Here is a 14786-nt window from a genome sequence, read left to right as displayed (position 1 = left end):
AGTGAAAATGGCTGGTTGATGGTTGGCATGGACTTGGTGGGCTGAATGCCCTATATCTGTTCTGCATCTCTGTGACTCTATGACCATTGTAGACTTTCAATGCAGCAGCATTAATATTAATATTAAGACAGAGGTAACTCATTAAGTAAAGTGGAACTCCCCTCATACCATAGACTGCAAATTAATATTCTATGGATAAATAGGACAATAATACACCTTGATTATAATAACAGATTCTGAAGTTTGTTGCTTAGTAATTACATACATCAATGTGCCTGTATCCCAATGTGCCAGTACCCTATGTTTTTGGTGTCTCTCACGCCGTCTATCAAAGTGAAGAACATCTACAGTAGTGCAGCTGCTAAAGCTGATGCTACACAGTGGCAGAGACACAAGTTCAATCCTGACCTCGGATACTGCCTCTGGAGTTTGCATGTTCTCCCTGTTGCAGCATGGATTTCCACCGGGTGCTCCGGTTTCCTTCCACATCCCAACAGGTTTGTCAGTTAATTGGCCTCCGTAAATTGCCTTGGTGCGTAGGCAGTGGATGAGAAAGTGGGATAACACAGAAATATTTTGAATGGATGATCAATGGTCGGCGTGAACTTGTTGGGCCAAAAGACCTGTTTACATGCTGTATCGATTCAATAATTCAATCCAGTTGGTCAGCTAGTAGGCCTATAACATTATTTTTAGTTTTTAGTTTAGTTTAGAAATACAGCATGGAAACAAGCCCTTCAGCCCACTGAATCCGCGCCGACCAGCGATCTCCGCTGACTAACACTATTCTACACACACTATTAGGATATTAACCTACAAACCTGTACATCCTTGGAGTGTGGGAGGAAACTGGAGATCCCGTGCAGACAAGGATCGAACCCGGGTCCCTGACGCTGTAAGGCAGCAACTCTACCATCGTGCCACCGTACTGCCCTCGCGTTGTTAATGTTAACAGACGCTTGCTCGGGAGAAGAAAAACCAAGACACATTAAACTGCAGCTGTTGCATCAGGTCAAAGGGTGGGTCCTTGGGGACGATATTTGTCCGTTGAATACTTGGCTCCTGACAATGGTCAGCTGGAGAGTGCCCATTCAACAGGTCCAAAGCTGCCCCTGACAACACTAAGAGGGAAGCAATTGGGATCTCAAAGCAATGGTTTTATCTGTAGGTCACTCTGGAGATGATTTGCAGTTTATCATTGAACTGGCCATCCCAGTTCGTGGCTGTCTGTCACATCCTCTGGTGATGATAATGGACTCTGAGGAGCTGCAAGTTGCTGAAAAAGCAGTAGAAGGAGGAGGATGTGGAGGTAGAGGAGGCATAAGAGGCAGAAGAGGATGGACACAGTGTACTGGAGTAACTCAGTGGATCAGGCAGCATCTCTGGAGAAAATGGATGGGTGACAATTTGGGTCGGGACCCTTCCTCAGACTGAATGTAGAGGGGAGGAAGAAGAGTAGGATACATAGACATAGGAGGTGATCGAGCAGGAGGATGTCAAGGCAGAGAAGGAGTAGGCAAAGTTTAGTTTAGTTTAGTTTAGTTTTGTTTAGTTTTGTGATACAACATGGAACAGGCCCTTCGGTCCACTGAGTCTGCATTGACCAGAAAGCATCCTTATACTAGTTCTACCTTACGCACTAGGGGCAATTTACAGAAGGCAATTAACCTACAAACCTGCACATCTTTGGCACGTGGGAAGAAACCGGTGCACGCTGAGAAAACCCACACAGTCACAAGGAGAACGTACATACTCCGTACAGACAGCATCCATAGTCAGGATCGAACCTGAGTCTCTGACGCTGTAAGGCAGCAACACTACCGCTGTGCCACCGTGCCGCCCAGAGATGGAGAAAGAGGCGGAGGAGGAGGAGGCGGAGGCGGAGGCGGAGGCGGAGGCGGAGGCGGAGGAGGCGGAGGAGGCGGAGGAGGCGGAGGAGGAGGAGGAGGAGGAGGAGGAGGAGGAGGAGGAGGAGGAGGAGGAGGAGGAGGAGGAGGAGGAGGTGGAGGTGGAGGTGGAGGTGGAGGTGGAGGTGGAGGTGGAGGTGGAGGTGGAGGTGGAGGCGGAGGTGGAAGGGGAAGGGGAGGAGGTGGCTGAGGGGGGGGCAAAGTAGGAACAAGAGACAGGGATTCAAAGACTGAGAAGGGCGAGAAAATAAAAGGATATCATGGTTAATATAATTGTCACATGATTTTTTGAATGTGGTCAAATGATCACAAGTGAAATGTAAATCAGATCCCTGCACCCTTTTCCGGAATGCTCCAGTTTGGTATCATTTAGATTTTACATTTAGATCACAGCCATTTGAATGTACAGCATCAAAAATGCAACAGTCTGGTATGCTACTCGATGGGAATGAATCTTCAAGTGCAAGGCATTGTTGCATGTGAGTTACGGTTACTTCTCCACACTTGCGACAAATGCAGGTTGAACATTTAGCCACTTTGTTCTTCTGTCGATGCAGCAAGTAAAATCAAATTTAATTTCCTGACAGCAGTTTTATCTGTCTCTGCTGACAAGTTTATGTATTGCTTTCTGATGGATGCATTCTGACCACTGTTGCCAGGAACTAGTTACAAGAAGGAAGGGAGGACGTGGTTATATTTTTACAAGGTGGAGTGAATATTTGATGGGTATAGGAAGAGAGTGTTATTCAGGATTTATTGTTTGCTTCATATCTTCTGAATAAATCTTCAATCAGTCATACTGGCCTGCACAGTGGATGCAATAAATACAGTATTTTTCATCTTCCTGTGAACTGTTCATTTCTACAATGTCTGTTTCTTTTGTTGTTATTTCAAACTGATTTTGGTTAATGAATTTATGGATGCATATTTGAAAATACTCGAGATTTGTCTATATTTTAAGATATCCTCTCAGTTGCCTAGGAATTGTGCAGATTTGGGCAAAGTGAAGAAATGTTAAGACGTAGCTGATTATATTTTATAGCTCTATGATGTTGTTCTTAGCTGACAGATAATAATAATGGGGCGGCACAGTGGTGCAGCGGTAGAGTTGCTGGCTTACAGTGCTTGCAGCGCCAGAGACCCGGGTTTGATCTCAACTACGGGTGCTGTCTAGATGGAGTTTGTACATTCTCCCCGTGACCGCGTGGGTTTTCTTCAAGATCTTCGGTTTCCTCCCACACTCCAAAGACATACAGGTTTGTAGGTTAATAGGCTTGGTATAATTGTAAATTATCCCTGGTGCGTGTAGGGTGGCGTTAATATGTGGAGATCGCTGATCACCACTGGCTCGGTGGGCAGAAGGGCCTGTTTCCACACTGTATCGCTAAACTAAACTAAACTAAACTAAACGTGACTCAAGTGTCATCAGTGTCTTTGGCAATCTGTCGCTTTATAGGGAAATACTGTGGCCTGGAGAAAAGACCTTGGATCCAAAGCTCAACACACGAAAGCTAGGATGAAGAAAAAATCAGTATAAAGGGTATGTAGGAGCTTCAGAGTGCATGAGATGAACTTGGTGATGAAAGAATTGACAGGCTTACCAATACTTCCATGAGCTGTGAATTCAGATCAAAATATTTTAGCCCAGATGAACCAAAGCATAGGGATCTGATTAATGAAGGGGTCCTTACACTGGACATTTAACTGGCTAAATCAAAACTGTGAAACTCCTTTGTACACTAGTACTATCCCACTTTTGCATCCTACACACTAGGGGCAATTTACAGAAGCCAATTCACCTACAAACCTTCACCATTTTTGGAATGTGGGAGGAAACTGGAGCATCCGAAGAAAACCCACGCAGTCACAGGGAGAATATACAAACTCTGCACAGACAGCACCTGAGGTCAGGATCTGGTGCTGTAAGGCAGCAGCTCTATTTCTGCACCACTGTGCTGCCCCCTTGTTGAAATTTCAATTATATATTAATGTAATTAGCTTCTGACTATGAACTTTTATGACTGAAGCCTGGATTTAAATCCAATAGTGTATGATGGGTCCATGGACTGAGAAAAGGGAATATATTATGGGTATGTTGAAATTTAGCTGCACTGGTCCTATAAAAGGTATCTCTGCTCGTAATTATCCTCGACAGGAAACCTGCTTCAGAAGCATTGAAAAAAAAACCCCTACAATTGTGAGATTGTGCAGTGGTGGTTCACAATAAACTGCAGCTGGAGTTTGGTGGCAGTGGTGAGGAATCTGCACCACAAGGACCCTGTGGTGAAATGAAAGCATTCAAACACATCATTGGCATTTAAATCCCACATGTATTTCCTGTGAATCAATTATTTATAAAAGCCTGAACCTGTATGTGTTTAAAAATATCAGCCTGTTTCAAGGCAAGTTGGATTTCTGGTTTAGACTTTGTTGTGATTTAACGTTGGTTAGACATTATAGTATCTATAATTTAACACAATTTCATCCAACCTATTTTTTGGGAATTCAAGTTTACGCAAGCTATATTGTAATTATTATAGTTACGTGACCACACCAAATGTCTGCACATCCAAATTTTCATCAAGGAATGGCAGCCAGTGGTCAGATATAGGTATAGGCGTTGGTTGATTTGTCCCAATTAAATATTCACCGATCCAGACCACACATTATCTTCCTTGACCACTTGGTACATTTTTAAAGCTTCAGCTGTGCAGGCTGTGGCTTAGTAGTTGCATTCTCATCTCAGAGCCGAATAGTTATTGGCTGAAAGAGATACAAGGAACTCCAGATGCTGGTTTACAAAAAAAGACACGAATTGCTGGAGTAAATCAGCGGGTCAGACAGCATCTATGGAGAAGATGGATAGGTGACGTTTCGGGTGAGAACCCTTCTTCAGTTATAGACTGAAATCTCACTTTAGTACATCTCTCAGGCTGAAACTGCAATGGAGAGCTGGAGGTGTTCTCTAAAAGAACTTTAGCCCTGACAGCCATCTCTATTGTGGACGTTAAGGTCCAAGACTATTAATTTAAAAAAGATAAAAGACTATCATTGTGGTCCTGACAATATTTTTTTCCTCATTCAACATCACTTTAAAACAAATTATCTGGTTATTATCATGTTGAGAGCTTTCTATTCATAAATTGACCACAACATTTCCTAAATTAATATACCAACTGTAATTCAAAAACACTTCATTGTCTGCCAGAAGATGCTGAAGAAATATAAATCTTATATAAGAACATAAGACAATCTGTCAGTGATGATGATTCTCCGTGGGTGCTGTAAATACACTGGAGATGTTAAATAAGGGGGAAAAAACAGGCAACTATGGAGTCCTCAGCAATTCATCAAAGCATTCCCATTCATACAGTAGATCTCTGATTACATTAGTGAAAACTGAAGCAGTTTTTTTCCATGAGTGAATCAGCAACTATGTAAACCCGATTAAACATTATCTATGAGTGGAATTGTCAGTTTAGTAGTTAAAATATTCAGAATGATCTTGAAGAAACTGATGAAGTAAATGTTAATCAGGGACAATGGTGGGGTGTGAGATTGCAACCTTCACGTGGTCCGCCCTGTTTCAACGAATGCAATCAACCTGATGTGCACAATCAAATAAGATCAAATAGAACAAGTTGTCCTACAACTTTAGGCTGTGCATGCCATACGCAAGAAGAAGAAGGGACAATGGTCCATGCTCAGTGTTGCCCTTTGAAGAATGCCCACAATTGCAGTTATCTCTCAGAATATACATAGATTATAGAACAGTACAGCACAAGAATATGCCCTTTGGTCTACAATGTCCATGCCAAACGTGATGCCAAGTCTCTTGTAGCCACATGGATCCTAATGCCCTGCTAGCTTCTCTGCAGTAGCAGTTCTGTAAGGCAAAATGGGATGTTAGGTGGTGGAACCTAAAGTCTGCCCATGGATCAACATGTTACTATTAAGTAGAGAGTTCTGGGAGTTAGACCCAATGATGAGGGATGATCCAGTGATCTATTTCCAAGTTATGTTGATGTATGATTTGGAGGAGAATGGGTAGTACTCCCATTTCCTGCTGACTTTTTTCTTGAAGGTAGAGGAAACAGATTTGGGAGCTGCTTTAGCTTAGTTTATTTTTTTAGTTCAGTGTGGAGATACAGCATGGAAACAGGCTCCTTCGGTCCCACGCCTACGAGTGATCCCCGTACACTAGCACTATCTTATACATTAGGTACAATTTACAATTTTTACCAAAGTCAATTAACCTACAGTACAATCCTGTACATCTTTGGAGTGCGAGAGGAAACCGGAACACCCGGAAAAAACCCCACACAGGTCACGGGGAGAACGTACAAACTCCGTACTGGCAGCACCTGTAGTCAGGATCGAACCCTGGCACTGTAAGGCTGCAAATCTACCACTGCGCCACCATGACGTTGGAGTATTCTGTGTAACTGCAACACATTTTATAGATGTCCCACAGAGCAACCACTGTACACTGATGGAAGGAATGAGCTTTTAAATGGCTGATTAGGTGCTAACCGTGTGCTTTGCTTTGTCCTGGATGATGTTGAACTTCTTCAGTTACTGCTGCTGCATGCCTGCTAGGAGGTGGAGAGTATTCAATTCCTAGGACGGAGATAATTGACCTTTGGCAAACACAACCTCTAGAATTCAGCTCGTTGATAAGGTTTGGAGCTGTATATTTACTTTCGTTCAATAGTGATGGACTGAGTTTCACCCTGTAAGAAATGTATTTATTTTCTGCAATCCTTTTGAGTGCATTTGTTTGCAAACACAGCCTTTACCGAGTTCAAAATAGGATCAGCCAAAGATTAAAGCAGTGACACGAGATAAACCATCCAAAGCACCACGACCCTTTTATGTTGGAAGAAAATAACCATCATTAGGCACATGACTGCAATGCACTTTGTGTCATTGTTGTGTCTCTTGACCATTGTGACAATGATTATAGGTGATAATGTTAGATATTCCCTTTTGCCACCAAATTTATTCTTACACATCTCTTTAGGTAATGTTTCAGCTTGATGACCTTTCTTCAGAACCATATGGGCGGCACAGCTGTGCAGAGTTAGAGGTCATAAAGTCATGTGATAGGAGTGGAATCAGGCCATTCGGCCTATCAAGTCTACCCGCCATTCCATCATGGCTGATCTATCTCTCCCTCCTAACTCCATTCTCCTGCTTTCTCCCCATAACCTCTGACACCTGTACTAATCAAAAATCTAACTATCTCTGCCTTTAAAATATCCACTGACGGTCGCTACAGCCTTCTGTGGCAAAGAATTCCACAGATTCACCACCCTCTGACTAAATAAATGTCTCCTCAGCTTCTTCCTAGCTGCTGCCTTACAGCAGAGTTGCTGCCTTACAGCGCCAGAGACCCGGTTTCGATCCTGACTACGAATGCTGTGTGACCACGTTGGGTTTCTGTGGGTACTCCGGTTTCCACCCATAGTCCAAAGATGTACTGATTTCTAGGTTAATTGACTCCGTCAAAAAAAAATCCCTAGCATTTAGGATAGTGGCAGTGTATGCGGTGATCGTGGTCGGCACGGACATGGTGGGCCAGCTCGCTGTGCGATTAAAGTCTAATGTCTAAAGTCATTCTAATGATAGGTCTTCTACTTGCAATGTCCGTTCAACCCCATTATAACTATTTTATCATAGCATATTTGGTATGAATCTATTACTATAATTCAACAATTAACTGAGCAGAGAATCTCTAAAGTATCTCTTTATTATCTCTAAACTAAACTAAACTAAAAAGTTCCACTGTTGCAATGTAAAGCTTCTATTGTGGTTCATAAAGCTGTGATAGGGAGAGGTGCAAAAGGTACAATGTAGTTTAAGTTTCCTAATGGGTTGAGCTTGTGTTTCTATTAATTGCCAACTAAATGTTAACATCGGTTGAATCATATTTTCTTTTCCTTTCTTAACTCCAGAATAGAGCTTTGCAAAAGCTTAAAGAGAGGGATTTAACTATTCTTTATTTTTTTTTAAACCTTATCACACATTTCATATAAAATGTTATTAATTTTAACTTTATACAAACAATGTGCACCAGGCAATCAATAAATCAAATGCAGCCACTAATTTTTTGAATGATATTTCAATACTTGGAAAACAAATAGTCAATACACTCCCCAAACCATGTGAAATTGAAATTTATTGCAGGGCTCAATAGGATAACGTCTGGTATCACATTTGCAAATTATTAACCTCATTTTATTTGTCATATTCACAAGTTATTTCAGATTGTAGAACAGTGAGGGATTGCTTTGCAAGAATGACAGTTTGCTTTTAAAAGCATTGATATATCTGCTTCTAGTTATTGTGAATACAATCTTTATTCATGGGGACACTTGATGAGCGATGGGAAGCAATTCATATCCCACAGTTAGCAAAGACAGTGAGTAATTGCTGGCTTAAACCCTCGTGAATTATCAAATCAGCTCACTCATGGGCAACACTTGCATGTATCGAAGGGTACATGATAAGAATACTTTTACAAAGAAAACATTTCCAATCAGAGGCCTTTAATTTGGGCTCTTCTACCTATCCATATTTTAGTTTAGTTTAGTTTTGAGATACAAGGCGGAAACAAGCCCTTCGGCCCACCGAGCCCTCACCGACCAGTAATCCCCGCACACTAACACTATCCTACACACACTAGGGGCGATTTAACATTTATACCAAGCCAATTAACCTACAAAACCTGTACGTCTTTGGAATGTGGGGGGGGGGGGGAACTGAAGATCTCGGAGAAAAGCCATATGGTCATGGGGCGAACGTACAAACTCCGTACAGACAGCACCCTTAATATGGATTGAACCTGCGACTCTGGCGCTGTAAGGCAGTAGCTCTACCGCTGAGCCATTGTGCTTTCGATGTTTGATGTAAATGGGTGCAGTTTAATACAAATTTATTGTGGACCTACAACTTATATGTCAGGTAAATAACATGTTACAGAAAATATATCTTTCCCAGTTTGGACATGATCAAGTTGGTGGCGCAGTGGTAGAGTTGCTGCCTTACAGAGCTTCCAGCCCCGGGGACCCGGGTTTGATCCTGACTATGGGTGCTGTCTGTACAGAGTTTGTACGTTCTCCCCGTGACCTGCGTGGGTTTCCTCCGAGATCTTAGTTTTCCTCCTACACTCCAAACATGTACAGGTATGTAGGTAAACTTGGCTTGGTAAATGTAAAAATTGTCTATAGTGTGTGTAGGAGAGTGTTAATATGCGGGGATCGCTGGTTGGCGCGGGCACGGTGGGCCGAAGGGCCTGTTTCCGCGCTGTATCTCTAAACTAAACTAAAAACTAAAATCAGTTGATTATTTTATATGCCATTGTTGGCCTCACACATTTGTTATGCATTCCCTAATGTGCGCAAAATAACCTTCTGAAAATGGTTCAATTAATATGGTAGAAATTTTCAAATGATTTGCTTGCCTTCTGATCAATCTAATTACTTTTTTATATTAATCCAGGCCTAACATTAACTTCAAACGTTAATGAGGAACAAAGTTGGCATTTCCCGTCTCGAGGCTACGTTTGCTGAATTAATTATTGTAATCATGTTCGTTTGTTCAACATTACCGACAACTCACTTGCGAATGTGAATACATTGTACTTGGAGTACCACATTTTCATTCGGTTATGTGTTTGTTCTATGCTCTATTGCTTATTCAATATTCATAGTGTAATTTAAATGAATATCCAATATGTTTCATGTCAATTTTAGAATAGTGTCCTACATAAGGAGGAAGTAGCCTCACATGAAACAAAAGATTTGATCTCTTTTAGAATCTGGCAACGGTACTCAGATGCATTAATGCACCACATTATAAATTTTTTTTTTAAACGATTAGAGATAAATAAAGGTGTTATCAATCAGTTTGAACACAGAGGCCAATGGAGACATCAATTGTGGTAAATAACCTGTTGCTTATCTGCAAGGTGCAAAATTGCTGAATGCTTCTTTCTATTATTATCTTCCAAAATTTGTACACATCTGCGGACAGGACATTGACCAGAAATGAAGCCACACACAGTGCAATAGTTTGTAAAAATCACAGTCCGATAAAGCACAGAAAGAACAGTTCCACACACCATCAACCATGTTGAATGTTGGTCTTCACATGATCAATAGCAAATGGAGAGGCACTCTATGTATACCAGTGTCTGTAAGACTGAACATGTACCTGCTCACAAAAAGTGGGGTATTGCAAAAAGCAGATCCATAAAAACCTTAGATCATCAATTTTCTGAAGTGCGGATTTAGTTGTGTTGTTAACCAGGTTCTATTATAGCAATGATAACAAATCTTTTCTTATTAGTTTGACAGCTTGCCCTATTTTATAGTGTAACAGATTTTAGCACTATTTTATATTGTAACAGGTATAAGCCTACCTTATATTGTAATGTGCTAATAATACCTTGTGTTCTCTATTGATTTGCTTTCAGGATCTCTGGTATCTCCAGAAGGATAATGTACAGTTTGTATAGGGTGGCACGGTGGCACAATGGTAGAGTTGCTGCCTTACAGGGCCAGAGACCCGGATTCGATCCTGTCTAGGGCTACTGTCTGTACAGAGTTTGTACATTTTCCCCATGGGTTTTCTCCGGGATCATTGGTTTCTTCCCACACTCCAAAGACGTACGTTTTTAGGCTAATTGGCTTGGTATAATTTTAACTTGTCCCTGGTGTGTAGGATAGTGTTAATGTGCTGGGACCGCTGGTCAGCGCAGCCTAGGTGGACCGAAGTGCTTGTTTCCGCGCTGTATCTCTGAACTAAAGTAATATTGACTGCCTTGTTCTGACTGGCACTTTCAAAGGCTACTCTATCTTGATTGTTCTTAATTATAATTAACCATGCACTCTTTACAGAAAGTATCAAAAGCAATATGTCATTTTTGTACTGGATAATGATGAATGCATTGGGCTGCAATAGGGTGTAAGCATTGACTTAAATCCTCAATGGGGTATTCACTTGCTTTGATACATTTTTTGCAGACAAAACAAAAATCTAAATAGGATTGTCGTGCAAAGTGAATTGCAGTTTAATCAAGTTTTGCTATCAGAAATGACCAACCTTCACTGACAATTTCCCTGACCTTTGCATTAACTGTACTCCTATTGGTGGACCAACATGAACCATGATAAAATGACTAAGAAAGGAAAACAAGTTGAAGTAAGGATTGACTGTTATCATTACCCTAATTGATTGATCCTTGACACTTGTTTAAAAGATGAATTAAAAATACAAATCTGGCTGTGTTCCATTGTGTGAAGAGAAGATTCCGTTCCAGAGGAATTCATACGAGGGGGGAATCACAGTGTGTGGCATGATCAATAAGGCGACACATAAATTGGACTTAATGGCTTTCAGTCATGGCCATGTTATAATGAAGGAAAGTCGATTTTGTCAGTCCTCACCCTCCACCTCCCAGGATAATCCTTTGCCCTTGAACAACTTTCTACTGCAAAATCACACAGCACCATAGAGAATTGACTGTGGCAAAGCGACATCTGGAATAAAATGGCCCATATTAGTGCGGTCACTTAGCTGTTGCGAGGAAAATAATAGGGAAGCTAAGCAGTTAATTTGTGACAAATTAATGACATTTTACTGAAGGAACGTGTCTGGTTAACCTCCCTCCCATAGAAGGCAAACACAGAGAAGAGAAATTACACATATGGAGCTATTCTATCAGCAGTTTCTGCAGAAGTGCATTAATTGGAAATTTCCAGGGAAACGAATGAAATACTAGCGATCCAGTAAAATCTTAAGGTAGATATTGTCGAATACTTTGTGAAAAGGACAACCTCAATTGAGTTTATTGATTTGAAACTTTAAAAAGTTCCTGGGCTGAGCCTGTTTACATTCTTGTATGTGGTATGGGTGATAGACATTCATATTAGACCATAGTTTAAACAGCAGCAAGACTGTGACTGACACTTGCAGCACTGTAAGGATCATTGTTAAATGTACTTGGAATATAGATCTTGGTACCAGTTATCAGAGCTGTCTTCTGCAGTTTGAACTTTGCTCTGTCTTTTTGTACCTTTAAAGTAAAAGAAATGCACGATCAATGATTTAATGAGCAAAATACTTGCAGCTGAAATATAAAGCTATCTAGGCTAAAAGATCCCATTAATGTTGCTGGAATAATGGCTACTATTATTACAACTATGAAGGAAGAAATTAGGTGGGAAATCATTGAAACAGCTTCCACCAGCACCTTTCCTACCATACACCACTCTTGCTGTCCATTGACTGTTCCTGATGATAAGAATTGCATTTGAGGTCATTAAACAAGGAGAGACCATAATCTGTACTGAGGTCTGTCACCCATTCTCCATCCATTTATAGATGGAGAATAAGTCAGATGGGGAATGGACAAATGAGAGAGGCGGTGGAAGGCGTGTCAATCAGGAATGGGCCGACCTGGATTGTATTCACTGGCATTTAGAAGGATGAGAGGCGATCTTATGAAAACATATACAATTCTTAAAGGATTGGACAGGGTAGATGCAGGAAAAACGTTCCCAACGTTGGGGAGTCCAGAACCAGGGGTCACAGTTTAAGAATAAGGGGTAAGGCATTTAGGACTGAGATGAGGAAAGACATTTTCACCCAGAGTGTTGTGAATCTGCGAATCTTGTGAATTTTCTGCCACAGAAGGCAGTGGAGGCCAATTCACTGGATGTTTTCAAGAGCGAGTTAGATTTAGCTCAGAGCAAGGGATATATGGAAGAAAGCAGGAACGGGGGTACTGATTTTGTATGATCAGCCATGATCATATTGAATTGCAGTGCTGGCTCGAAGGGGCAAGTGGCCTGCCCTTGCACCTATTTTTCCATGTTTCTAAGGCTTTCAAAATGGAGCTGAATGAGTACTTGATGACCAACAGTTTATAAGACTAGGTGAAAAGAGTGGGGAATTAGATTGAAAAGATTGTTTGGCCTATGACTCAATGATTTTAACCTAAATGCCTTGACACCTTCATATGTGCAGATGAATAAAATATATATTAATTAGAAACTAAAGTTTACCAAACATTATTAATCCTGCCCTATCCTGTATGGAAACAAAAGCCTTTCACTGCACCTCAGTATATGTGACAATAATAAAGTTACGCCTAATCAATGATCCTTAATAGAAGTGTAATCAATGGGAATTTCAGGAAACAGAAAGAAGGATGGTTTTAGTTATAAAGACTAATTGCTTCAGGCTCAGAACATTTAGGGATTTTTTAGGGCGAGTCTAATAATTTTCAGCTAGTTCTTTAGAATTTAATTTCCACCTTGAAGTTAGAAATGGGAATGTTTGTTAGGAGATTTTTGTGAAGGCAGTATTGGTGATGAAATCAAAAATAAACTGCAGATCAGGTCGCATCAATGGGAAAATAAATTGAAGTGATCATTTCTGATTGAAGACCTTTCATCAGAACGGTAAAGATCAAAGACCTTTCATCAGAACTGTCAAACCTTCACGGCAAGAATCTTTTGAAGCTTTTCTGGGTCCGTTAGCTTTGATATTTTGAGGCCAGGACAATGAAAATGACAAGTTGGATTGGTGGTGGGCAGTCAGCTGTTTATCAGGCAATGCCACAAGTGATTTCAACATCATATAACCATATAACCATATAACAATTACAGCACGGAAACAGGCCATCTCGGCCCTACAAGTCCGCGCCGAACATCCTTGTGATCTCCCACATCCCAATGATGTAACAGATGCAGTTCGTGGATCGAGGTCCTTGTACGCAATAAGTTGTACTTCACCAATACACAATAGATGACTAGTAGATATACAAGTCCTGATGCTAAGACATTTGGGTAGACTCGCAGCTGTACTAATTCAGCTAGTAGCATTGCTACCTCATAGCACTAGAGACCCGGGTTCAATCCCGACCTTAGGTGCTGTCTGAGTAGAGTTTGCACGTTCTCCCTGTGATTGTGTTGATTTCTTCCAAGTGCTCCCACAGCATGAAGGCATGAAGGTTTGTAGGTTAATTGGTCTCGACAAAATTGCCCCTGGTGTGTAGGGAGTGGTTGTGAAAGTGGGGTAACATAGAACTAATGTGAGCTAATGGTTGGCATGGACTTGGTGGGCAGAAGGGCCTGTTTCCATGCTACATCTTTCAATATTTCAATTTATTCAGTCAAATCATAGCTTTTGATATTGTTGCTATTAAAGCCTCTCAGTTTGCTAAGTTCTTAAATCACAATCCACCAAACTGAATTCAAAACCTACTATGGCAACATCCAAAACTTAAATTCAGTTAATAATATGGCTTAGTAATGCCTTGGTAACGATAACCACAAAAACGACTAGATTGGAGTTAAAAATCCATCTGTTTCATTAATGTCCTTCAGAAGAGAAAATCTGCTGTCTGGCCTTTATGTAACTCCAGATCCACCCCAAGCGGTTGATTCTTAGACATACTCAGAAATAGATCACCACCATCTTCCTGAGCCAAGTTAAGAGTGTTTAATGGTCATATGCACCAGGAACGGAACATAAGGGTTAGCACCACACGCTACGAATCCCAGCTGTGGAGATACAGGGTATCATTGTCTCGTAGTAGGACATTGATCATTCTTTTAATCTGGATGTATAACTTATGTATTGTGTTTTAAAAAATATATAAATTATGATGTTTTTATAAGTGATATACTAAGATTTTATATGTATTTTATGATATTTAATATGCAATGCATTTTTTATGTAATGTTGCCCCTTGTCTGGACCTTGAGTCCGTAATAAAGTTTATTATTATTATTATTATTATTATTATTGATGAAGTTCTCCATGAAACTCCTAGAAACATAGAAAATAGGTGCAGGAGTAGGCCAT

The sequence above is a fragment of the Amblyraja radiata genome, chromosome 13 (assembly GCF_010909765.2).
Source record: "Amblyraja radiata isolate CabotCenter1 chromosome 13, sAmbRad1.1.pri, whole genome shotgun sequence".
Lineage (NCBI taxonomy): Eukaryota > Metazoa > Chordata > Chondrichthyes > Rajiformes > Rajidae > Amblyraja > Amblyraja radiata.
The sequence above is the reverse complement of the archived record's forward strand: the minus strand, read 5'-3'. Positions refer to the sequence as shown.